Source organism: Zalophus californianus, chromosome 13 (assembly GCF_009762305.2).
Source record: "Zalophus californianus isolate mZalCal1 chromosome 13, mZalCal1.pri.v2, whole genome shotgun sequence".
Lineage (NCBI taxonomy): Eukaryota > Metazoa > Chordata > Mammalia > Carnivora > Otariidae > Zalophus > Zalophus californianus.
The window spans coordinates 59,044,852-59,070,489 of record NC_045607.1 but is presented as its reverse complement, the minus strand read 5'-3'; the positions used below and the strand labels follow the sequence as shown (position 1 = coordinate 59,070,489).

At 35.9% G+C, this 25,638-nt stretch overlaps 1 long non-coding RNA gene across 1 annotated transcript in view; it reads right to left on the bottom strand.

The window, feature by feature from the left end:
- The window catches only part of LOC113934743, a 281,624-nt gene that overhangs the window by 160,597 nt on the left and 95,389 nt on the right, over window positions 1-25,638 (bottom strand). The gene's annotated exons all lie outside the window — the stretch shown is intronic.

The window sequence follows — 25,638 nt, the reverse complement described above, 5'->3', positions numbered from 1 at the left end:
GTGTGGGTCTCTGATGCACTGGATATGAAGCCTGCTTAGAAATCTCTCTCTCTCCCTCTGCCCCTCCCACCTACCCCATACACATACTCTCAAATCTGGTGTGGGGGGGTGGAATTTTGAACTGGAGTTAGAAGAAATTAAGGTGTTTTTTGCTTGTTTTTTTAAGGACACTCTTTGTTAGGCATTGTGCTTGATGCTTCCCAAATGTTTCATTTATGCCATTCTATAGATGGGGAAAGTGATGTTAAAAGAAGTTAAGTGACTAAAAATGTTCAGAAAGGAGTGACAATCACCATAAAAAAAAAAAAAAACTTTTATCAGGCTAAAAAGAATTAGTTTTGTCTTGTTTTTTTTTCCTCTAGACCACATGATTCCACTGGCAAGTGTAGAATATAGCCTTGAATAATTTCCCTGTTCCATCTCTTACTCTGTTTTTAAGATTCAGCAGTTGAAGTATTATTGCATCATGCCATGTCATTTTACAAGGATGGAGCCAGGAGTCTACATATCTCTTGCCTCTGCAAAAGCCCCTGTTTTAAGATGGATTGGGAGTAGCTCCAGGAGAAGCACGAAGAGGTAAAAGATAATCATACCCATTACTATGGAGAGATTTAGGGAAAATAGTTTGCACTCCACCACCCTGTCTAATGTGTCTTGGAACAGACATTCTAAGTGGATAATATATTTTACTATAAACCCACCAATTATAACATTAAATTCTGTTGCCCATCTTATTTTGTGTGTCACTCGCCCCTGTTTCTATCCCTACAGGTCCAAATGTAAGAGGCTTTTTAAGTGACGTGTTGGCCATCAAGAGCATTACTTCAGGAAACAAGATCTGGAATATTCAGTCAGGTAACACTCTCTCCTGACTGGGTCTTCTGAGAGGCTGGCCACTAGAATTTCCTGGTCTTTTCATTTCATTTGTGACTCTTACTTTCTATGTTTAAAAACAACCAAGTTTCCCTCTCCTTCTATTCTACCCTTCCCCTTTGGGGACGACATATATGCCTCAAGCAGCAAATCTGATTTTGTATTTGCTTTTGTTTTCAATTTCCATTCCCTTTTCTATTTACATGATTACTGTTTTTATGTTGTTTTCTAAATATATATCCTTACTTTCCCTCACCTTTCTTCTAGCTAGCAAACTATTCAGTTATAAAAACGTTAGCTTCATAGGCTCAATATTCAAATAAGATAATTATTTAATTTGTTTTAAAACCACTCACATTCCAATAATTTTAAATGGGACTTGACAATCCCTAGAAAGAAATATAAACCAGGCATAAAAATAACCAAAACAAAAAGAGTAGGAGAGAAAAAATACAACTTGAGATTAATACTTCCCACCCATATCGGAAGGTCTTGGATTTTTCAGGAACCATTGTTAAGTTTGGGCATCCTAGCAGCTTACTCAAAAACAGGGTCAATTATGTGATGTGTGGCATCCATAACTTAAAAACATGTTTCTCACAGGAAATGCAGTGCCATCTGGCATTGAGGCTTGAGAGATATTAATCCCACTGGGCTTCACAAAAAGTACAGTTTTGTTATGTAGAAAATAATCAAGTACACTTTTATAATTTAAAAGAAAAATGACAGGGCGCCTGGGTGGCTCAGTAGTTAAATGTCTGCCTTCAGCTCAGGTCATGATCCCAGGGTCTTGGGATCGAGCCCCGCATCGGGCTCCCTGCTCAGCAGAGAGCCTACTTCTCCTTCTCCCTCTATCTGCCACTCTTCCTACTTGTGCTCTCTCTCTATCTCTGTTAAATATATAAATAAATAAAAATCTTTAAAAAAATAAAATAAAGTAAAGAAAAAATGTGGTAAGGATGTCAATAGTATAGTTGTAATGTTAAATGTCTATATATATGTCATGATTCTAAATATAGTTCAGGCTTCATTAAAAATGCAATATAGAATATCCAGAGAAATTGATGAGACATAATTTCTTGCAGCATTTCCTCACTCATATTTTCCTTCACAATAGAACTTTTGAGAAAGACTTATGAGACTATATATTTCTGGGACAGTTTTGTTCTTGGCTTAAATTGTTGTCAGTCTATATTCTGTATATCTCTCAGGCTAAAAGGGAATGGAATTAAAGATAACTGTGCTCTTCATGCCCAGCATATCAATCATATAGTCCAAATAATGAAAGCAACATTTGACTAATGTTACAAATTAGATGGAAGAGAAAAGACTTTCCCAATAATTGCAAGTAGCAACATTACAATTACCAAGACTATGCAGACATGAGAAGCAATATATTCTGGATTCTCCCTTTTGGAAATGCATGTTCACTGGAAGCCACGGTTGATCCAGCCCTGTTTCATTCAGTAATGCTAACTATTTCATTAATTCTCTGTTGCTCTGTTTTTCAGATTCAAAATACTACTGGAACAGTTCAATTTATTTTAGAATCTAAGTCAATTCTAAATGTTTTTACTACTCCCTTCTATATTCTGGCATTGAAAAGGCATCATTTAAGTGAAAAATAAAAGGAAAAATCTTATGGAATGATAAATCAGAAGCAATGATTGAGGTCTTTTAATTGAATCAATCTGACTTTGTTAAGTTTAAATTAAGAGAGTGGACATTCATTTAGTAAGCCAGAGTCATGCAGTGTTGTTAGTGTGAACCACAAACAAGTGGAAATAAAAATTATTTATTCTGAAATGCTTGGATTTATTGCCATGCTAGTGAAAAATCAATCTCTAAAAATGGTTAAGTCTCATTCTGAAATGGTATTTCCAGGAATTCTTCCCTCAGCCTATATAATTTCTCTGAAAGCACTTGAAATTTTAGAGTTACACAGCTTAAAATGATTTTTAAATGAAATTGTATATAATTGATGGAGATTTAAAAGAAACCTATGCCCAGAGCTGGCAAGGGTGTGAGGAGAAGGACACTTCTATGGACTTTTAGTTGTACCATAAACCAGCATGGTTGCCTGGAGGGCAATTTTACAGGGTAAAAGGTACATAGACTTTCATCTAGTAATTCCACTTCTACTTCATGGGATTTATTCTGAGGCACTTGGGCATATTTATTAGAACATTGTTTTCAATAAATAAAAATTAGAAACAACAGAGATACTTAATAATGGGACTTCTTAAAAATTTAAGGAATACACTTGTGAGGAACACCGGGTGTATGTATGGAAGTGCTGAATCACTATATTGTAAACCGGAAAGTAATATTACACTGTATTTTAACTATAATGGAATTTAAATTTGAAAAAAGAAGAAGAAAAAAATTCAGTGAACTGATACAATGGATTTTTATAAAATTATTAAGAACAGTGTCTTTTATAAACTGTAGAAGACAAAAATATGTTCACAATATACTATCATTGAAAGAATAACTTACAATACAGTATGGCAGCCTATATTGTGTTAAGATAATAGGTTTCAGGTAGCATGAGGTTTGCCACAGTGATAGTCACAGGGCCTTAAACAAATTATCCAGCTTTTCTAAGCCTAATTTTTATCATCTATAAAGTGGGGATAACTAAACAATTAAGTGAAGTAATGCTTAGTAAGCTTCCCAAAATATTAAATGCAAGGATGATGGATGATATGAAAACATATACATATTTACATACATACACATAAAGAAAACATCCAAATATAATCTGTTATTTATAGTTATCTAAGTAATAACAGAAGTATTTTTATATATGTTATCATCTATTTGTACCTTCCATTTTTTCCAAAATGATATATTTAAAAAGAGAGTTAATAAAAGCAGTAATATTGCTTTAAAATAAATTATTTTTGAAATAATGCCAGTAGGTTTGATTTGTATATACATATGTTAAGGTAAAATATACTATAAAGAGTTGCAAAGAATAAACTCTACAAGGACGAAAACAATCTTGGCAGCCCACATGGTATTCTAAGTAATTTTCATATAGCTTAATGCCTTTTCCCCATCTCATTACAATCCACAAAATTCATCAGCTTTTTATAATTACAGAGCATTTACAAATAATACGAAAGATGTGCAAACATTTCACTGTTCTCAAGTTTTAAGATATCATATAATAAGCCATCACAAAGGAGTTAGCTTTCTGAACATACACTTTCATTTACATGCTTTTTAAGGAGAACTCACTTTTGAGCTTCGGAACTATAAAGAGACATTTCCTTTTAATTTCAGAAAAGTCCTTATAGCCTTTTATTTGTATTTTCTTAGGCATATAGTCTAATGTGTGACATGATACAATGGTTTGTATAATTTCTTTTATCTCACATGAGATCATAGTCTCACGAGGGTATGCAATGTGTTTAATTCACCTTTGCTGAGTTTCCAGTTCCAAGCAAGTCTTTGTATAGTAAGGTGTCCAATAAGTAAGACATCTGCAGATGACTTTGCCCAACTTTTATTTTTTTAAATTAAAAATCATTAAATCTAGTCAACTAATCTTTGACAAAGCAGGAAAGAATGTCCAGTGGAAAAAAGAGAGTCTCTTCAACAAATGGTGTTGGGAAAATTGGACAGCCACATGCAGAAGAATGAAACTGGACCATTTCCTTACACCACACACAAAAATAGACTCAAGATGGTTGAAAGACCTCAATGTGAGACAGGAGTCCATCAAAATCCTAAAGGAGAACACAGGCTGCAACCTCTGACCTCAGTCATAGCAACTTCTTCCTAGAAACATTGCCAAAGGCAAGGGAAACAAGGGCAAAAATGAACTATTGGGACTTCATCAAGATAAAAAGCTTTTGCACAGCAAAAGAAATAGTCCACAAAACCAAAAGACAACCAACAGAATGGGAGAAGATATTTGCAAATGACATATCAAATAAAGGGCTAGTATCCAAAATCTATAAAGAAGTTATCAAACTCAACACCCAAAGAACAAATGATCCAATCAAGAAATGGGCAGAAGACATGAACAGACATTTTTCCAAAGAAGACATCCAAATGGCCAACAGACACATGAAAAAGTGCTCAACATCACTCGGCATCAGGGAAATCCAAATCAAAACCTCAATGAGATACCACCTCACACCAATCAGAATGGCTAAAATTAACAAGTCAGGAAACGACAGATGTTGGCAAGGATGCGGAGAAAGGGGAACTCTCCTACACTGTTGGTGGGACTGAAAGCTGGTGCAACCACTCTGGAAAACAGCATGGAGGTTCCTCAAAAAGTTGAAAATAGAGCTACCATATGATCTAGCAATTGCACTACTGGGTATTTACCCCAAAGATACAAATGTAGGGATCCGAAGGGATACGTGCACCCCAATGTTTATAGCAGCAATGTCCACAATAGCCAAACTGTGGAAAGAGCCAAGATGTCCATTGACAGATGAACGGATAAAGAAGAAGTGGTATATATATACAACGGAATATTATGCAGCCATCAAAATTAATGATATCTTGCCATTTGCAATGATGTGGATGGAACTGGAGGGTGTTATGCTGAGCGAAATAAGTCAATCGGAGAAAGACATGTATCATATGACCTCACTGATATGAGGAATTCTTAATCTCAGGAAACAAACTGAGGATTGTTGGAGTGGGGGTGGGGTGGGAGGGATGGGGTGGCTGGGTGATAGACATTGGGGAGAGTATGTGCTATGGCGAGTGCTGTGAATTGTGCAAGACTGTTGAATCACAGATCTGTACCTCTGAAACAAATAATGCAATATATGTTAAAAAAAAAGAAGAAGAAGATAACAGGAGGGGAAGAATGAAGCAGGGGAAATTGGAGGGGGAGACGAGCCATGAGAAACGATGGACACTGAAAAACAAACAGGGTTCTAGACGGGAGGGGGGTGGGAGGATGGGTTAGCCTGGTGATGGGTATTAAAGAGGGCATATTCTGCGTGGAGCACTGGGTGTTATGCACAAGCAATGAATCATGGAACGCTACATCAAAAACTAATGATGCAATGTATGGTGATTAACATAACAATAAAAAATTAAAAAATAAAAATGAAAATCATTAACTCTAACCACCTGTAGGTTTTCTCCCTCTCAAGGTTTTGTTTGTTTGTTTTCTGTATCATTTCCTACCCTTTCCTTCATTTTTGTCTCTCCCTTTCTGTCTTCAGAAAAATGCTTTCTTCCTTTCTGGGGCCAACTTGTATACAGAAATCTTGGATTTCATTCACTCTCATTTCTTCTGGGTCTTATCTAACAATTACTTTTCCTCCTTCTCCTGCTCCTTTCTTCTTAATTTCAGAATGTTGATCATACATCAAGAAGTTAGTTTTGTGAGAAATGACTCCCGTTTGACCCATTAACAGTTCTTGTTGCATAGATATCAGGATTATTATATAATTTAAGTGGAAATATTTTGAAGATGACATCATCATTTTAAGTGTACATTCTTCCAGCAAGTACATTTATAAGAGATTCCATAGAGTAAATAGAGTCAGTCTTTGACTTGATGACAGAAATATTTTGGAAGAATCTTGGAAAGATATAAGAATTGGAAACGATTGGAATGAGATGTTCTGTTTTGACCAGGATAGAGATAAAATATACAATTGTTATTCACAAGAGTTAGGTTCTATGAAGTCACAGGGAGTAATAAATTGTTGAGTACTGAACCATTGTTCCTAGGGCAAATATAGGATTAGGTTCCTGCCAGCTTCAGTCACAATATTTTCCCATTCAAGACATAACCATGGGCGCCTGGGTGGCTCAACTGGTTAAGCGACTGCCTTCAGCTCAGGTCATGATCCTGGAGTCCCAGGATCGAGTCCCACATCGGGCTCCCTGCTCAGCAGGGAGTCTGCTTCTCCCTCTGACCCTCTTCCCTCTCATGCTCTCTATGTCTCATTCCCTCTCTCTCAAATAAATAAATAAAATCTTTAAAAAAAAAAAAGACATAACCTTATAGCTGGCAGCATTCTGAATCATGCCTGCATGAAGCTTATTTTTCACATGTACCTTCTCCATAAAGCCAATCTCAGTTATCTTGGAACTTAAGATAGGAACACTGACAGAACTTCAGCACTACACCTCGGGGCTATTTTTAAACAGTGAACACACTGTAAAATCCAACAAAAAGGAAACATAGCACTAGGTAGAGTGTAAAATGGATACCTGTTTATAAGTGTAAACAAAACAGCAGAGCATCACCTGTTCCAGCTGAGGTGGGAAATTCTGCAGGGTGACTCAGATTTCCACTGCTCTTTGCATGTCCTTGAATGACTATGGAAATTCCATGAGCATTGAGTTCAGGGTCAACAATACATTTTAGTAAGTAGGCAAATTCACAAATTGGGATGTAAGTCAACTATATGTATGCAAATACAGATACATAGTTGACAGATATGAAGTTCTCAGTAACAGGATAGTTTATAGCAGATTCCATTATGCTCAAAAACCACATTCCAATAGGTGGTTGTGACTGAAGTCCATGCTTAAACATGTACAATAAAGCCTTTTGCACTATATCACTGTACATCATGGCAACCATTCTTATACAAGGTCATAGAATGCTATTGTATATATTTGGCATTTCATATGGACATTACCATAATATAAAATGTAAATTTTGTTTTCTTCACATTATCTCAAAGAGCAGAATGGGCTTTGTCCCAAAATATTCTGGGCATATTCAATTAATATCATTCTAGTTGGAAATTCAAATAAATTTGTGAGCTTGCCAAATGTTATTTTTAAAATTCAAATAAATAAAACTGTCCAAATAAGGAGATTCATTATTATTTCCTTTAAGGGAATGGCTTTAAAAGTGGTACGGGCTATAGAGCTAAAATTCCTGACTTTACCACTTAAGAGTTCTGCAGTTTTTCTTAAGTAGGCTGCACACCCAGTGTGAAACCCAGCACAAGACTTTAACTCAAAACCCTGAGATCAACACCCAAGCTGAGATCAAGAGTCATACCCTCAACTGACTGAGCCACCCAGGCACCCCTACTTTCACAGTTTCTAATTAGGTAAGGTAAAATTGCTGTATATTATTGTCTTGATAATTATTTATTTATTTTAAATATTTATTTATTTATCTGAGAATGGAGGAGGGGCGGAGGAAGAGTCTCTTCAAGCCAACTCCCTGCTGAGTGTGGAGCCCAGTGCAGGCCTTGATCTCATGACCCAAGAGATCAGGACCGGAGCTGAAGCCGAAACCAAGAGTCGGACGCTTCACTGACTGAGCCACCCAGGCACCCCTTGATATTTAAAATAGGAGTAATACTTAATATACTTATAGTGTTTACAATATAATACATGCAGAGTTCTTAGAAAATTGTCTGGCACATAGTCACACCTCAATGAATGCCATTTTTATTATCATACCTATTGATCCCAATCTTAATGTCAAGGAGGTAGACTATTATCTGGCAGTCTTTCATTGACTCATGTGATGCAACTAAAACCAGCTTTTAAGAAAGCTAAAATGCCCAAGTCAATGGAAATATTTGATTTATAAAAAAATACAAAATATGAACAAGCTAATTTGAATTCTAGCTATTTTTTCCTCCTAATTTCTCAGTACTTTGCTCCTTACACTGATATCATAGCACATTTTTCTTACTTTACAATCTCCTTATTTCCACTTCTTGCATTTTCTCATGATCCCAATCTTGAAAGTTCATTTCTCTTCCTTCTAAGTAGCTTCAAGACTTTATCACCTTGACCCTCAATCTCTCTACATCAATCTCATTGACCAGGATGATTGAGGGTCTTGCCCAAGCCCCACCCCGATCTCCCTTCAGGCAGGAAAGTCCCTGTCCAGCAATAAATGTGACTTTCAACTCACACACCCTTTTCTGAAGAAGGGTCTCAGTCCCCTTACCAGCCATCTCAGAATCCCACCCTGTAAACTGCTTGGAGTCCGGCATGTGCTGCAGAACAGTTATTCAGATAAAGTACACTTAGCACTCCCATTCTCTTAAGGCCCATTGATCCATGTGTCTCCCTTATCAGCACAAATTTGTGCCTGAATGCAGCAGATGGAAATGGAAATTATATACTCTGGTAACACTGACTTTATTACAGTTAAATGATTTGCATTTTCAAAGTTGGGAGTTCTTGCAAAAACTAAAAGGAGAGAGTACTGCTCCATCACTTAGGAGCAGGTGCCAGCCACAAGTAAGGTAGGTGCCATGACCCGGCACTAATCTTTTCACCTGTCTGAGCCTCAGGCTTCCTTACTGCCACCTTCGTAAGGTATCAGTGACTGTTTGAGCTTATAAGGATTGCTGCCAGGATTGAATGGCATAATGAATATGGAAGCACTTCACAAGTTACAATATTTCATAAAAGCAGCAATTTGTTACATTTAAAAGCTCTACACCCTTGGCTGTTGCCATCCTCATCTGGACCTCTAAGTTCCCACTGTACTCAAAGATCCTTTCTTCAGGTTAAAATGAGTAAGGTTTAACCCGTAAACAGTGATGTTATCAATTTTCTGAAGGAGTCTTAAATATATTTCAAAATTTTACATTTAATTGGTGACAAATTCTATTTTCAGTCTTTGTTTGTTTCTTCTGCAACGTAATCTTGAGTGCTTGCAATTTAAAGGCGTGTTGTAATCATGTTGAAAGGTAGTAGAAAAGAACAGACTGCCTATCTCAGCATTTGGTGATCTGTATAATTTGCACATGGCTTTTCAATAAGCTGGTTTGTCTTCTTGTCAACAGAGGATGTGCTATAGCCATTTCAAGTTCAAAATTACTGCAAAAAAGTAATTGATCCTCTATTTCAATATCCCTGCTGTTTCATGAGCTCTCTTACAATTCGGAGGAATCTATTTCTCACTGATGTTGAAAAACATAATAAGGTCACAGCAGGAAGGCTTTAGCTTCATTAAAGAACATTATTATAAAAAATAAAATGATCGAGGGCAAATTGTTTTTGTCCTTGCGGTACTGTTTCTGCAGATTCACATTAATCTGAGCGTTTAAAGCAACAATAAATTTATAATCTTCTCTTTATCATTCACTTCACTATGGTAGCCCCTAGTGGTGGAAAGAGATGTCAATCGCTCACGTTCCAGGGGATTTCTAGCTCTGTTGAATAAAAAGGAATTAAGCCTCTTTGGAAATGAAGGTTGCAGCCTGTCAGTCACTAAATTTATTTCTGCTTTTTAAAATATCACAGAGAATGCTGGTGTCCAGCAAATGTAGATGCCAGCATCATTTAAAAAATGATTGAGCAGAGAAATGAATTGAAATTTTGACCCACTCAGGCTTCCATCTATCATGGGAGCCTATAATGGGTGGATGACGAAGAAGGATTTAAGATAGAGAATCAGCGATTGCCCTATTAATCTAGTTTAACTGAAACTAAAATCTGACAGAGTGCATTACAAGTTGCAGGCAGTAAGGCTTATCAATTCATTACTACTTTCAAGGCTCTCCCTTGCTTTCTTTCTGTCTTCAGCGCCTGGCAAAGGATAGCTTTTTACAGTTCAATTTCTCAGTTTATTTTTGACTGCTTTTAATTAAATTTGATGGCCTGCTTCTGCACCGCTGAAGTTATTGGAGTTGCAAAGCACTTTGCTGTTATAACAATAGCTCCCTGATGTCTGTTCGTTATTAACTGCTTTTCAAAAGTGCTGCTCTCAACTCTCATTTTATAAATATTTAAATAACTGAATTTCTATAACATGCATATCAATGCACAGAAGATAAGGACTCTATTGTTTAATAGGTTATACATAGTAAAATAAGAAGGCTGTAATGTAAAGTTTTATGTTATAATATTAATTGGGAATGTGTCCTTAGCTCATACTATATATATGTTCTAGCACAGATAGTACCAGCGTCTCAAAAATCACAGTAATCAGTGACATACGATTTTAGGACACTTCACACATATAATTCTAAAATAAATGAGAATATAAATTCTAAAATAAAAGAAAATGAGTAATTTTGATATAGAAATGATGTCCTAAAATTAACCTGGATGTTTTTTTAAAAGCTGTCATTCTAATTCTTAAGATAAAATGGAAGAGTGTCCTAAGAGAGCTTAGTCATCACACACACACAAAAATTATTCCAGAGTAAAAAAAATAAAATAAAATAAGGCAGAGCCTTATTAAGATAAAACCAAAACCTGATGAGTTGACCCCAGTTATTAATCTCTTCTCCTGCCCCAAACCTCAAAAGACAGCAAAAATCATTAAAAACAGTACAAAACAAAAGTCAACTAGGAGCTGATCAAAAAATAGGAGCTTGGAAGAAAAATGGAGAAACTAATGGAAGAGAGAGGACAGTAATAGTGTCAGCTGCTATCAACCTTGCTGTGTGCAGGCACCGTTCAAACTCATTTCCTACCTGTGACATCCCTACCATCAACTCCTGTTTACAGGTGAGAAAATAGAGGTGCAGAAACATTAAGCAACTTGCTGAATAGCAAGTAGCAAGCCCAGGCAGTCTGGCTTCAGAGTCATACCCTTCATCACTCTACTGCACTTCAATACATGGTGAAAGGTAGGGAGCAGGGGAATGATGATTGACATAGCAGAGCTTAGGAAGTGCTGCCCATGCGCTCACAATGCAGGGTATCGTGAGAAGTCAGCGGGGCACCCACAGAACCTGCCAGAGGCCCAGCTCTTGGAGTAATGGAGTGCGTTAGAAGGCAGGGGTGACTACATCAAAAACTAATGATGTAATGTATGGTGATCAACATAACATAATAACAATAATAATAATAATAATAATAATAATAAAAGGCAGGGGGTGAGATGCAATTCTAAAAAGGGGAAAAGAGGTAAAATTCTAAAGTGGCTGCTCTCATCCCCCACAGCTGGCAATTACTTCTTTGTTTCCTGTCATCCCTTACCCCAAATCCCCAAATCTAAGTCTATTCTCTGGAGAAATTAAGACTGGTATTCTTGACTTTGGACAGAGCTTTTATTTGAAGTGGACATACTTTATCAAGGAATCTGTAACCCACTTCCCTTGCTTGAGTTCCAGAACATGAGAAGCCAAATTATATAACCCGAACTCCTACTCAAAGACTGCACTTTATACAAATGGTGAACAAAAGGTCAGGCATTTGAGGAAAACTGCCACATTACTGAGACCTAAGGCTGAGATGGTAACACCCAGAAAGGACTGAGAATAAAAAGACGATATAGGAAGTTAAAAAATGGTGTGTGGGGGGGAGTTACTGTAATTAGTGGTAAGCATGTGTGCTATGACAATCAAAAAAGTTATCAAAACTTAAAAATATGATAAATAAAACTTAAAAACCAACAAAACATCAGATACAATGGGCTGTCAATAGGCTTTCAGCTATAGCCAATCAAAAATTTCCTTACATTGCTTTTTTTCCCTTTTCTCTGCAAATGTCTATCCTTGAGCTCCTGTTGGTGCCGTGTTCCTAATCATTTCGTGTTTGGTGCTGTCCAATTTGAACAGATTGTTCTTCAAATAAACTCCAAATAATGCAATACATTATTCTAAATTATATCCCACAATGGAATAAAAGCATACTACAAAGGATCAGCTCAGTTGATAAAAGTGGAATACAAGCAGTAGATTATATCAAAGTATTATATAAATATTACATTTACTGAAGCTAATTACCCTACTGTAATTATGTAAAAGAATATCTTTGTTCTAAGGGAACACAAACTGAAGTATTCAGAGGTGAAGTGTAATGATATATGCTACCTATTGTCAAATGACTAAGGAAAAAATATATAGATTGATACAGAATGGTGTGTAAGTACATAGAGAAAGAAAGCTAAGACACAAATGTTAACTATAGATAGTCTAGGTAAACGGCCCTGAGGTATTCCTTGTACTTTCCCCCACTGTCAACAACCTTTCTGTATGTTTCAATTTTTTTTCTAAATAAAAGGATATTTTTTCAATCTAAGAAAAGTATAAGATAAAGTCAAGGAAATTTCCCAAAGAGTTAAACTAAGAAAAAGATGATGATTTTTTTTAAAGATAGAAAAAGAGTAATCCAGAAGGCCCCATAGCTAACCAATAAAAAGAAAAACCCATGACAACTGAGATGAAACTAAAGAAATTAAATTTTTAGCTCCAAAATAAAATTAGTCCCACACCAAGTCACATTGCCATGAATTTCAAAAATCCTGAGAGGTTCTTGTTAAAAAAAAAAAAAAAAAAGCAAAACAAAACAAAACAGAACAGAGAAGTAAAAGAGGAAAATCAGACTGGCATTGGAGTGATGCTTTCATAATCAAGAAGGAGGAAGAAGTGCAATCCAGGAACAAGAAATCTAACAGAGAAAAGCAGAGGCAGGGAGGCTCAGAGAGCCAGCACGTAGATGGGAGCAGAAGGGTGGAGGAGTGTGATCACAACATAAGTAATGGAGGTCTCAAGTATTTTCATCATTTTGTGCATTTGAAATTTGAAAGTCATTAATAATCTTAGAAACTACGAAAATTAAAAGCATCTTAGTTTAAAACGTTAGCAACCCAGAAAGCAACATTTATATAATCATGATTTAAATGTTGAATGTTGATTTCCCTAAAATAATTTGACTCAACACATTGAATAGATAATCAAAAGAAGTCTTATGATTGGGGTGCCTGTCCTTCATCCTACATAAGTATCATAACAGGAAGTTAATAGGTAATGTTTAAAATGAATCAAGGGCGCCTGGGTGGTTCAGTTGGTTAAGCGACTGCCTTCGGCTCAGGTCATGATCCTGGAGTCCCCGGATCGAGTCCCCCATCGGGCTTCCTGCTCAGCAGGGAGTCTGCTTCTCCCTCCGACCCTCTTCCCTCTCGTGCTCTCTATCTCTCATTCTCTCTCTCAAATAAATAAATAAAATCTTTAAAAAGATAAAATTAAATTAATCAAGATAATATAAACATGTTAAATTAAAAATAGGGTAATTACTAACTGGAGAGTTGAACTTTGTTCTCCATTCGATGTGACTATAGCATAGATAGATGTGGAGCAAGATGTGATTCTGTTGCTCTAGCAAGTCTCTTAATACTATGTGATTGCTAGATCATGAGTTTCTATTTTTAGGAATCAAAGCAATTTTTAAGAAATAGAATGTTTTGTAGTCTTCTAAAACTGCTTAAACTATTTTAAAAATAGGGTACACTGATCATTATACAGAGAGGTCCCCTGCTCAAATTTTCTCTGTAATTTTTTTGGAAAATAAATATTTGTACAGTGTTACATATGACATACTTTTGAAAGGAAAACCATGTCCCATCAAAATGAATTTCAAAGAGCCCAAAAGATGCTTTGGTTGCTTTTGTGTCTCTTAAAACAATTATTTTTAGAAGTTAGGATTCACTGAAAGAAATTTGAAAGCTAGAGTTTTGTAACTTTCAGTACAAGGATTAGAACACCACAAATTCCTCTAACCTTTGTAAAATCAGTTGTTTCTAATATTAAAAATATGTTTAAAAATGAAGCACATCCTGTCCCTGCTTTCAACTCCTACCCAGAGTAGATGCTAATAATCTCTACTGCTGGTTATAAAATGTCAGTTTTTTTTTCTTTATTTTTTTTCTTTTTTAAAGATTTTATTTATTTATTTGACAGAGAGACACAGCGAGAGAGGGAACACAAGCAGGGGGAGTGGGAGAGGGAGAAGCAGGCTTCCTCAGAGCAGGGAGCCCGATGTGGGGCTCCATCCCAGGACCCTGGGATCATGACCTGAGCTGAAGGCAGATGCTTAACAACTGAGCCACCCAGGTGCCCCAAAATATCAGTTTTCATAGGTCTAATATGTTCACTCTAATTTCCAAGTTGCCAATATTGCATAGCAATACCTTTGATCTCAGCAACTGGTATATATTGGTCTATACAACAGATGGTGATATTTAACTGTTACAGCATACTTCAACAAAAACCAAAAAAACTACTTTATCACATATGCAAGATATAATCAAAAAATTTAATGGTAAAGATCACTTATTCTTTCATGTAAAGGAAAAACTGCTCAAGTTATACCTAAACATGCAAGGAAATTCTTCTCATTAAGATAAAAAGATTGTCTTAAGAGGAATTTTTATATATTTATCATCTACTATTGTTAAGGTCTGAGTTTAATATACTTTCATCTATAACATTTATCATAGATCTAGGGGAACTGCTGATTTTTTTTTTGTATTTGAAGTCTTATATTCTGTATAAAACACTGAAGGTGGTTCTATATGATATAAAGGATTTTTGAAGGAGATTGATTTACCTTTTTGAATAACCAGAAGGTTAGCAGCTTCACCTCACATAAACTTTTTTAAAAAGCATTGTTTTCATTTTTTTTGTTACATAGAAATATTGTGTTTTCTTTCATCAGTTCTCATTTCCCCACCCCCCAAACACCCAGCAGATGACAACACTAACCACATTTTTAAGAACACTTTTTTGGAGTGTCTGGGTGACTCAGTCAGTTAAGTGTCTGGCTCTTGATTTCAGCTCAGGTCATGATATCAGGGTCATGGATCGAGTCTCACCTGACTCTGCACTCTGCTTGAGACTCTCTCTCCTTCTCCCACTGTCCCTACCCCTCTCTAAAATGAATAAATACATCTTTAAAAAAAGATAATGATTACTGAATATCTGTATGATATCATAAAATTTGCATTTTATTCTATACCTTTTCAGCATTATGTCATCATGAATTTGAGTTTCTGTTTATTACAAAAGGTAAAAAGTTTTTGTAATATACCAAGATTAGTTTTGATAGTTCCAAGTACTATTGATTTGTAACCTTGAGATCAATAATTTTGCTGTGGAAAGTAAATGTATTTAAAGGTTGTAAGAAAAAGTTTTAAGTTTTACATTTTATACACTTTAGGAGGTAAGTTTTGCTTATTGACTTGCACTGCTCTGAATTTAACAGATTGGTAACAACTTTTATATATTCCACCAGTATAAGATCTCGAGTATTTCTATTTTAAGTTAGAGCAAGATTTTGCAAACATTTATACTTGCAGTGGTAGTGGGGTCCAATACAATATAAAGTTCAAAGATCACTGGAAGGGGAATACAAAATTAAGAACATACTCCTTAGGCTAACATTAAAGACCACCAAAATTAATCTCTATCCTTTTCTTTCCAGTACTGTTACCCTTTATTACAACAAAAATTGCTAGCTGTCCTTTTCTTTGTCTTCTTTGAATATATTCAAAGTCATTGTTTGCATATAAATTGTCCCCTCCCTCTACAATACCATTCCCAGCCTGCACATCATCCCTTTAACTTATCAAATTCAACTTCCTTCAAGAAGTCTTCTCAGTTGCTGAAACACAAATCCAAAGTTGTTTTGTAGAAAGCTTTTGGCTCTGGATCTCTCCTTATCTTTTGGCATATGATACTAATAGTTATCTAAATATGTATGATATATATGTACATAATGACATATTATTCAGAAGTGTCTATGTATAGCTTATTTCCTCTCACGGAGAATCATTGCTTGAAGGTAAAACACTTTAATGTCCATATCTCCCTAGACCTGTGGGGAATATAACGTATATTATAGATGCTTAACATTTTTGACTGATCACATCTTTTAATTATTGAGAACCATCATTTTGAGAGTTAGTCTGTTTCTTTCTTTCTTTCTTTCTTTCTTAGCTCTGGTCGATTTTCAAGTCATTGAATTTTCTTGAGATATGTGAATAAAGGACATACACACAAAATCCAGTTGCGAGTTTTGGTTTTTGGTGATCTAATTCTCCCAGATTTTACTATACATTATTTGGAAATCCAAGTGGTTTCAGTGCAACCAACATGAAATATATTTTGATTTATTCTCAGCATATATTATTTAATGTCTAATGAATAATGATTCATCTGACCAAATTCTCATCTCCTGACAGTTTCTTATGTTAGAGTTTACAAAATATTCTCAGTACTTCAGCAAATGTGATTTCAACTGTTAAAGTTCAACATTACTACAATTGTCGGCAATATTAAATATTTTTTGTTGCTGTGTGATGTTCACTACAACCTACATTTCAGGTCATGGAGTGTTATTAATATTATATGGTTGGAAATAACTTCTGGATCAATGAATCAATGCTACCTTAATATTCTGTGTCTTTAATTTTCATACCACATTTATTTTGTGAGTGGATTTCATAAGAGGAAGTTGCTTTGTGTTGCCCAGCTCATTATCTTGGGATTTTATACCCAGTTGAATTCACTTTGTGATCAAAGGGCAGAGAGAACACCTCCTGAATTATTGAACTGCACTAATTTGTTGGGCAGGCAACACACATTAAAGTAAAAAGGAAGAAACTTTCTCTTCAAGTACCTACTTGAAGATATTTTACCAAAAAGCTGAGATTTCATGGCAGACACAACTAATCCTACTACTTCTATAGAGGCAGTCTGTTTTTCTATGTGCACACACAAATGTATATATACATATACAGCAAGTGAGTATTTTGGTAAGTTGTATCTATTCTCTATGGTTGGTAACAATCGGTGCTTACACCCACAAAGTGCTTAAACATTTATAGACTGTTTTCCACAAACACTGTATTACTTGACTTTTAGAACTGGAACAATTTAGAATAAATAATTTATGACTCAAAGGCTTAAAAAGAATGGTAGACTCTGGACTGCATAACTCATTCATAGCAGAGTAGATATTTGAGCCTCGGTCAAACAGTACAAATCTGTCCCCTCACACCTATATTGGTAAACTACAATTTTACACATTTTTCTGCCATTCTTCTCATTTCAACTTAATGTCAGGTCATGCATGTATAATGTGCATGTTTTGGAGAGAAGCACTGATAAGAGAAAGGTGAGGAATTACCAAGAGTAAATTCACAGATAATGGAAAAAATGGGAGAAAATTTCTAATTATTATTAAGTTATAATATGTTAATGACATTAAAAACTCGTCCTTTCTCCTGCCCATTAAAGACAATTCAGGCCTACTCAGTCAAGGTGGGTACCTCCTTCTACATCCTTCCCTATAATAGGATATCACTTTTTCAGATTTGACATTGGGGAAGGTAGAAAGAGGAGACCACATTAAAGAGGAATCTAAGGCCATGGCTAGCAAGATGGTGGGGAGTAGGAGACCTAGATTTTGTCTGATCCCAGGAAGTCAGCTGGATGGGGACCAAACCATTCTGAACACCTACAAACTCAACAGTAAATTGAGGAAAGGATAGCAACAACTCTCCAAACAGAAAAATGACCACTTCCTGGAAGGACTTTTCTGATTTGTTTAGTGAATATTTTCTGGGGTTGTTGTTACCCTGTTAACATTTTGTTCTCTCATTCATCTATTCTCCTCTGGACAAAATGACAAGATGGAAAAAAAAAAAATCACCTCAACAAAAAGAACAGGACACAGTACCAACTGCCAGGGACCTATTCAATACAGACATTAGTAAGGTGTTGGAACTAGAGCTCAGAATGATCATTTTAAAGATAATAGCTGGACTTGAAAAAAGCATGGAAGTTATTAGAAAAGCCCTTTCTGGAGAAATAAAAGAACTAAAATCTAACCAAGTCAAAATCAAAAAGGCTATTACTGAGGTGCAATAAAAAATGGAAGCTCTAACTGCAAGGATAAACGAGGCAGAAGAGAGAATTAATAATATAGAAGACCAAATGATGGAGAATAAAGAAGCTGAGAAAAAGAGACATATACAAATACTGGATCACGAGGGCAGAATTCAAGACATAACCGATACCATAAGACAAACAAACATTAGAATAATTGGGTCCCCAGAAGAAGAAGAAAGAGGGGCAGAGGTATATTGGAGCAAATTATAGCAGAGAACTTCCCAAATTTGGGGAAGGAAACAGGCATCAAAATCCAGGAGGCACAGAGAACCCCTCTCAAAATCAATAAAAATAGGTCAACACCCCGACATCTAATAGTAAAACTTAAGAGTGTCAGAGAAAAAGAGAAAATCCTGAGAGCAGCTCAGGACAAGAGATCTGTAACCTAAAATGGTAGCAACATTAGATTGGCAACAGACCTAACCACAGAGACCAGGCAGGCCAGAAAAGACTGGCATGATATATTCAGAGCACTAAATGAGAAAAATATGCAGTCAAGAATACTACATCCAGCTAGGCTGTCATTGAAAATAGAAAGAGAGATGAAAAGCTTCCAGGACAAACAAAAACTAAAGGAATTTGCAAACACGAAACCAGCCCTCCAAGAAATATTGAAAGGGGTCCTCTAAGCCAAGAGAGAGCCTAAAAGTAACATAGACCAGAAAGGAACTCAGACAATATACAGTAACAGTCACCTTACAGGAAATACAATGCACTAAATTAATATCTTTCAATAGTTACCCTGAATGTAAATGGGCTAAATGCCCCAATCAAAAGATACAGGCTATCAGATTGGATAAAAAAACAAGACCCATCAACATGCTGTCTCCAAGAGATTCATTTTAGACCCAAAGACACCTCCAGATTGAAAGTGAGGGGGTGGAAAACCACTTACCATGTTAATGGACACCAAAAGAAAGCTGGGGTGTCAATCCTTATATCAGACAAATTAGATTTTAAACCAAAAACTGTAATAAGAGATGAGGAAGGACACTATATCCTACTTTAAAGGGTCTATCCAACAAGAAGATCTAACAATTGTAAATATCTATGCCCCTAACATGGGAGCAGCCAATTATATAAGGCAATTAAAAACAAAAGCAAAGAAACACATCGAGAACAATACGGTAATAGTGGGGGATTTTAACACCCACTGCGGTGAAATGGACAGATCATCTAGGCAAAAGATCAACAAGGAAATAAAGACTTTAAATGACACACTGGACCAAATGGATTTCACAGATCTATTCAGAACATTCCATTCCAAAGCAACAGAATACACATTCTTCTCGAGTGCCCATGGAACATTCTCCAGAATAGATCACATCCTAGGTCACAAATCAGGTCTCAACTGGTACCAAAAGATTGGGCTCATTCCCTGCATATTTTCAGACCACAATGCTTTGAAACTAGAACTCAATCACAAGAGGAAAATTGGAAAGAACTCAAATATGGAAGCTAAAGAGCATCCTACTAAAGAATGAATGGGTCAACCAGGAAATTAAAGAAGAATTAAAAAGAAATCATGGAAACAAATGAAAATGAAAACACAAGTGTTCAAAATCTTTGGGATACAGCAAAGGCAGTCCTAAGAGGAAAGTATATAGCAACACAAGCCTTTCTCAAGAAACAAGGTCTCAAATACACAACCTAACCCTACACCTAAAGGAGCTGGAGAAAGAACAGCAAATAAAGCCTAAACCCAGCAGGAGAAGAGAAATAATAAAGATCAGAGCAGGAATCAAAGAAATAGAAACCAAAAGAACAGTAGAACAGATCAACGAAAGTAGGAGCTGGTTCTTTGAAAGAATTAACAAGATTGATAAACCCCTGACCAGACTTATCTAAAAGAAAAGAGAAATGACCCAAATAAATAAAATCATGAATGAAAGAGGAGAAATCACAACCAACACCAAAGAACTACAAACAATTATAAGAACATATTATGAGCAACTACATGCCAGCAAATTAGATAATTTGGAAGAAATGGATGCCTTCCTAGTAATGTATCAACTACCAAAACTGAAGTAGGAAGGAATGGAAAACCTGAACAGACCTATAACCACTAAGGAAATGAAGCAATAATCAAAAAACTCCGAACAAACAAAAGCCCAGGGCCAGACGGCTTCCCAGGCAAATTCTACCAAACATTTAAAGATGAATTAATACCTATTTTTCTGAAACTGTTCCAAAAAATAGACATGGAAGGAAAACTTCCAAACTCGTTTTATGAGGCGACCATTACCTTGGTCCCAAAACCAGGCAAAGACCCCATCAAAAAGGAGAATTACAGACCAATATCCTTGATGAATTTGGACGCAAATATTCTTACCAAAATACTAGCCAACAGGATACAACAGTACATTAAAAGGATGTACATTAAAAGGATGTTATTCACCATGACCAAGTGGGTTTGTCCCTGGGCTGCAAGGTTGGTTCAACATTGCAAATCAATCAATGTGATACAAAACATTAATAAAATAAAGTACAAGAACCATATGATCCTCTCAATAGATGCAGAAAAAGCATTTGACAAAGGATAGCATCCTTTCTTGATCAAAACTCTTCACGGTATAAGGATAGAGGGCACATATTTCAATATCATAAAAGCCATCTATGTAAAACCCACAGCAAATATCATTCTCAATGGGCAAAACTGAGAGCTTTTTCCCTAAGTTCAGGAACATGGCAGGGATGTCCACTATCATCACTGCTTTCAACATAGTATTAGAAGTCCTAGCCACAGCAATCAGACAACAAAAGGAATAGAAGCCACCCAAATTGGCAAAGAAGAAGTCAAACTCTCACAGTTTGCAGATGATATGATATTTTATGTGGAAAACCCAAAAGACTCCACCCCCAAACTGCTAGAACTCATACAGGAATTCAGTAAAGTGGCAGGATATAAAATCAATGCACAGAAATCAGTGTCATTCCTATACACCAACAAGAAGCCAGAAGAAAGAGAAATTAAGGAGTCGATCCCATTTACAATCGCACCCAAAAAAATAAAATACCTAGGAATAAATCTAACCAAAGAGGCAAAGGATCTGTACTCAGAAAACTGTAAAATACTCATGAAAGGAATTGAGAAAGAGACAAATAAATGGAAAAAAGTTCCATGCTCATGGATTGGAAGAATAAATATTATGAAGATGTCAATGCTACCTAGAGCAATCTACACATTCAGTGCAGTCCCTATCAAAATACTACCCACTTTTTTCAAAGAAATGGAACAAATAATCATAAAATTTGGGCCACCTGGGTCGCTCAATCATTAAACGTCTGCCTTCTGCTCAGGTCATGATCCCAGAGTCCTGGGATCGAGTCCGACATGGGGCTCCCTGCTGAGTGCAAAGCCTGCTTCTCCCTCTCCCAGTCCCCCTGCTTGTGTTCCTGCTCTCGCTTTCCCTGTCTGTCAAATAAATAAATAAAATGTTTAAAAAAATAATCCTAAATTTTCTATGGAACCAGAAAAGACCCCGAATAGCCAGAGGAATGTTGAAAAAGAAAAGCAAAGCTGGCGGCATCATAATTCCGGACTTCAAGCTCTATTACAAAGCTGTCATCATCAAGACAGTATGGTCCTGTCACAAAAACAGACACATAGGTCAATGGAACAGAATAGAGAGCCTAGAAATGGACCCTCCACTCTATGGTCATCTAATCTTTGACAAAGCAGGAAAGAATGTCCAATGGTAAAAAGACAGTCTCTTCAACAAATGGTGTTGGGAAAACTGGACAGCTACATGCAAAAGAATGAAACTGAACCATTTCCTTACACCACACACAAAAATAGACTCAAAATGGTTGAAAGACCTAAATGTGAGACAGCAGTCCATCAAAATCCTTAAGGAGAACACAGGCAGCAACCTTTTCGACCTCAGCCACAGCAACTTCTTCCTAGAAACATCGCCAAAGGCCAGGGAAGCAAGGGCAAAAATGAACTACTGGGACTTCATCAAGATAAAAAGCTTTTGCACAGCAAAAGAAACAGTCCACAAAACCAAAAGACAACTGACAGAATGGGAGAAGATATTTGCAAATGACATATCAGATAAAAAGCTAGTATCCAAAAACTATAAAGAACTTCTTAAACTCAACACCCAAAGAACAAATGATCCAATCAAGAAATGGGCAGACGACATGAACAGACATTTTTCCAAAGAAGACATGCAAATAGTTAACAGACACATGAAAAACTGTTCAACGTCACTCAGCATCAGTGAAATCCAAAACGAAACCTCAATGAGATACCACCTCACACCAGTCAAAATGGCTAAAATTAACAAGTCATGAAACGACAGATGTTGGCAGGATGCAGAGAAAAGGAAACCCTCCTACACTATTGGTGGGAATGTATGCTGGTGTAGCCACTCTGGAAAACAGTATGGAGATTCCTCAAAAAGTTGGAAATAGGGCTACCATATGATCCTGCAATTGCACTACTGGGTATTTACCCCAAAGATACAAATGTAGGGAACCAAGATGTCCATCGACAGATGAATGGATAAAGATCTGGTGGGATGCTTGAGTGGCTCAGTCGGTTGAGCATCTGCCTTCAGCTCAGGTCATGTGCCCAGGGTCCTGGGATCGAGTCCCGCATCAGGCTCCCTGCTCAGCAGGAGAGTCTGCTTCTCCCTCTCCCACTCCCCCTGCTTGTGTCCCTGCTCTTGCTATCTCTCTCTCTGTCAAATAAATAAATAAAATCTTTTTAAAAAATAAAGAAGAACTGGTATATATATATATATACATACATATATATATATATATATATATATATATACATACACAATGGAATATTATGCAGCCATCAAAATGAATGAAATCTTGCCATTTGCAATGATTTGGAAGGAAGTGGAGACTGTTATGCTGAGAGAAATAAGTCAATCAGAGAAAGACATGTATCATATGATCTCACTGATATGAGGAATTCTTAATCTCAGGAAACAAACTGAGGGTTGCTGGAGTGGTGGGGGGTAGGAGGGATGGGGTGGCTGGGTGATAGACACTGGGGAGGGTATGTGCTATGCTGAGCGCTGTGAATTGTGTAAGACTGTGGAATCACAGACCTGTACCTCTGAAACAAATAATACATTATATGTTAAAAAAAAAAAAAGAAGAAGAAGAAGATAGCAGGAGGGAAAGAATGAAGGGGGAAATTGGAGGGGAAGACGAACCATGAGAGACGATGGACTCTGAAAAACCAACTGAGGGTTCTAGAGGGGAGGGGCATGGGAGATTGGTTAGCCTGGTGATGGGTATTAAAAAGGGCACATTCTGCATGGAGCACTGGGTGTTATACGCAAACAATGAATCATGGAACATACATCAAAAACTAATGATATGGGCGCCTGGGCGGCTCAGTTGGTTAAGCGACTGCCTTCGGCTCAGGTCATGATCCTGGAAGTCCCGGGATCAAGTCCCACATCGGGCTCCCTGCTTAGCAGGGAGTCTGCTTCACCCTCTGACCCTCCACCCCTCTTGTGCTCTCTCAGTCTCTCTCTCTCTCTCTCAAATAAATAAATAAAATCTTAAAAAAAAAAACTAACGATGTAATGTATGGTGATTAACATAACATAATAAAAAAATAAAAATAGACTAAAGTAAAAAGGCAGGAAATACAGCCTAGGTGAGAATGATACCTCTTATTCATTTGGTATATTGCTCTAGTTGACAATTAGAGTGTGGGTGTAGAGTAATAAATTTTGGAATATTAAAGCCATGCGTGTATGTGATCATCTAAGCAGAACATACAGGGAAAATAAAAAGAGCAAAAGATGGACTTGGAAACCATAGTCTCTGTGAAAGATAGGTACAGAGAGTTCTATGAAAGAGGACAGAACTGCTATTCTTCACAAAATTTCGTTTTAAAATGAAATGTTCACCTGAGAAATTAGAGTTTTTCTTTTATTATTTTTTTTCTTTTTTAAGATAAATATATAACCTACTTATGCATCACAGAAGTCAGATAAAGAAAAGTTGCAGAAGACCATGGTAATGAAATATAACTAACTTTCAGAGATTTGGTTAATATTTTCATATTATAATTAATCACACACTACTGTAATTTTTGTTAAAAATGTAGTAGTATTTACAAAGTGTCATTGTGTAATAAAAGATGGCATTTAGTACATCAAATTGATTATTCTAAACTTGAAACAAATATCGATATTCAAATTCATTCAGTGTCTATCACTTAATACTATAATTTTCTACAAAATGAAAAGTAGAGCAATACAAGTAAGCGTAACATGTACTCTAATCCATTTCAACACGTCAAATTTTGTTATTAATACTAATGAAAACACATTCCTATTTACTTAACCTTCAAGGCCCTACTCAAATTTGAATCTCTTTGGGGACTTTACACATTTATTAAATAGGAATTATCTTGACTCTCCTAAACTCTTTTATTTAAACAAAAATGTTTTATATTTTCATAATACATAACATGTATATATGTTCTTTTTAAAAAATATACATGTATGTTCTTTTAAAAAAATACAAATGCAGGATTTTACCCAAATTCTGTTTTGTTATCTATATAGATATACATTTTACACAAATATTGGATTTTACTCCAATTCTGTTTCATAACCTGATTTTTAATCTCTGAAAAAAATATGCTACTTTTTCATGACCTTATTCTTCTACAATCTTATTTTCTCGTGGAAAAATTTTCAATGTTAAGTTGTATTTTTTCTGATTATAGGATAAACTTCCAGTATTAAAACATCAGAAAAATAGTTAAAAAACAAAAATAAAATAATCATATAGGTATCTTTCCCTCTGCCTTTTCTACATAAACATACAAATGTTATCTTAAAGACATTTTAACCTGTTTTTTTAAATTTAAAACTATGCTTATCCCTTCTTTCATAAGTATTCTAAATCATTTTAATAGTTCTATAGAATTTCACAATTTGATCAAAAATCTATTTTATAAGTTCAGTACAATTAACTATTTGGTTGTTTATCATTTTCATTGCTATTAAAATAGACTATGAGAAACATCCTTTGCTCATATCTTTCCAGATATTCCTAATTTTTTCCCTTACATTGTCACCAGATATAGAATTGCTGTGATAATAGGAGAGATTATTTCATATTTGGTAAGTAGACTAAGTACTTATTGCATATTCTTTACCTCTTTTTG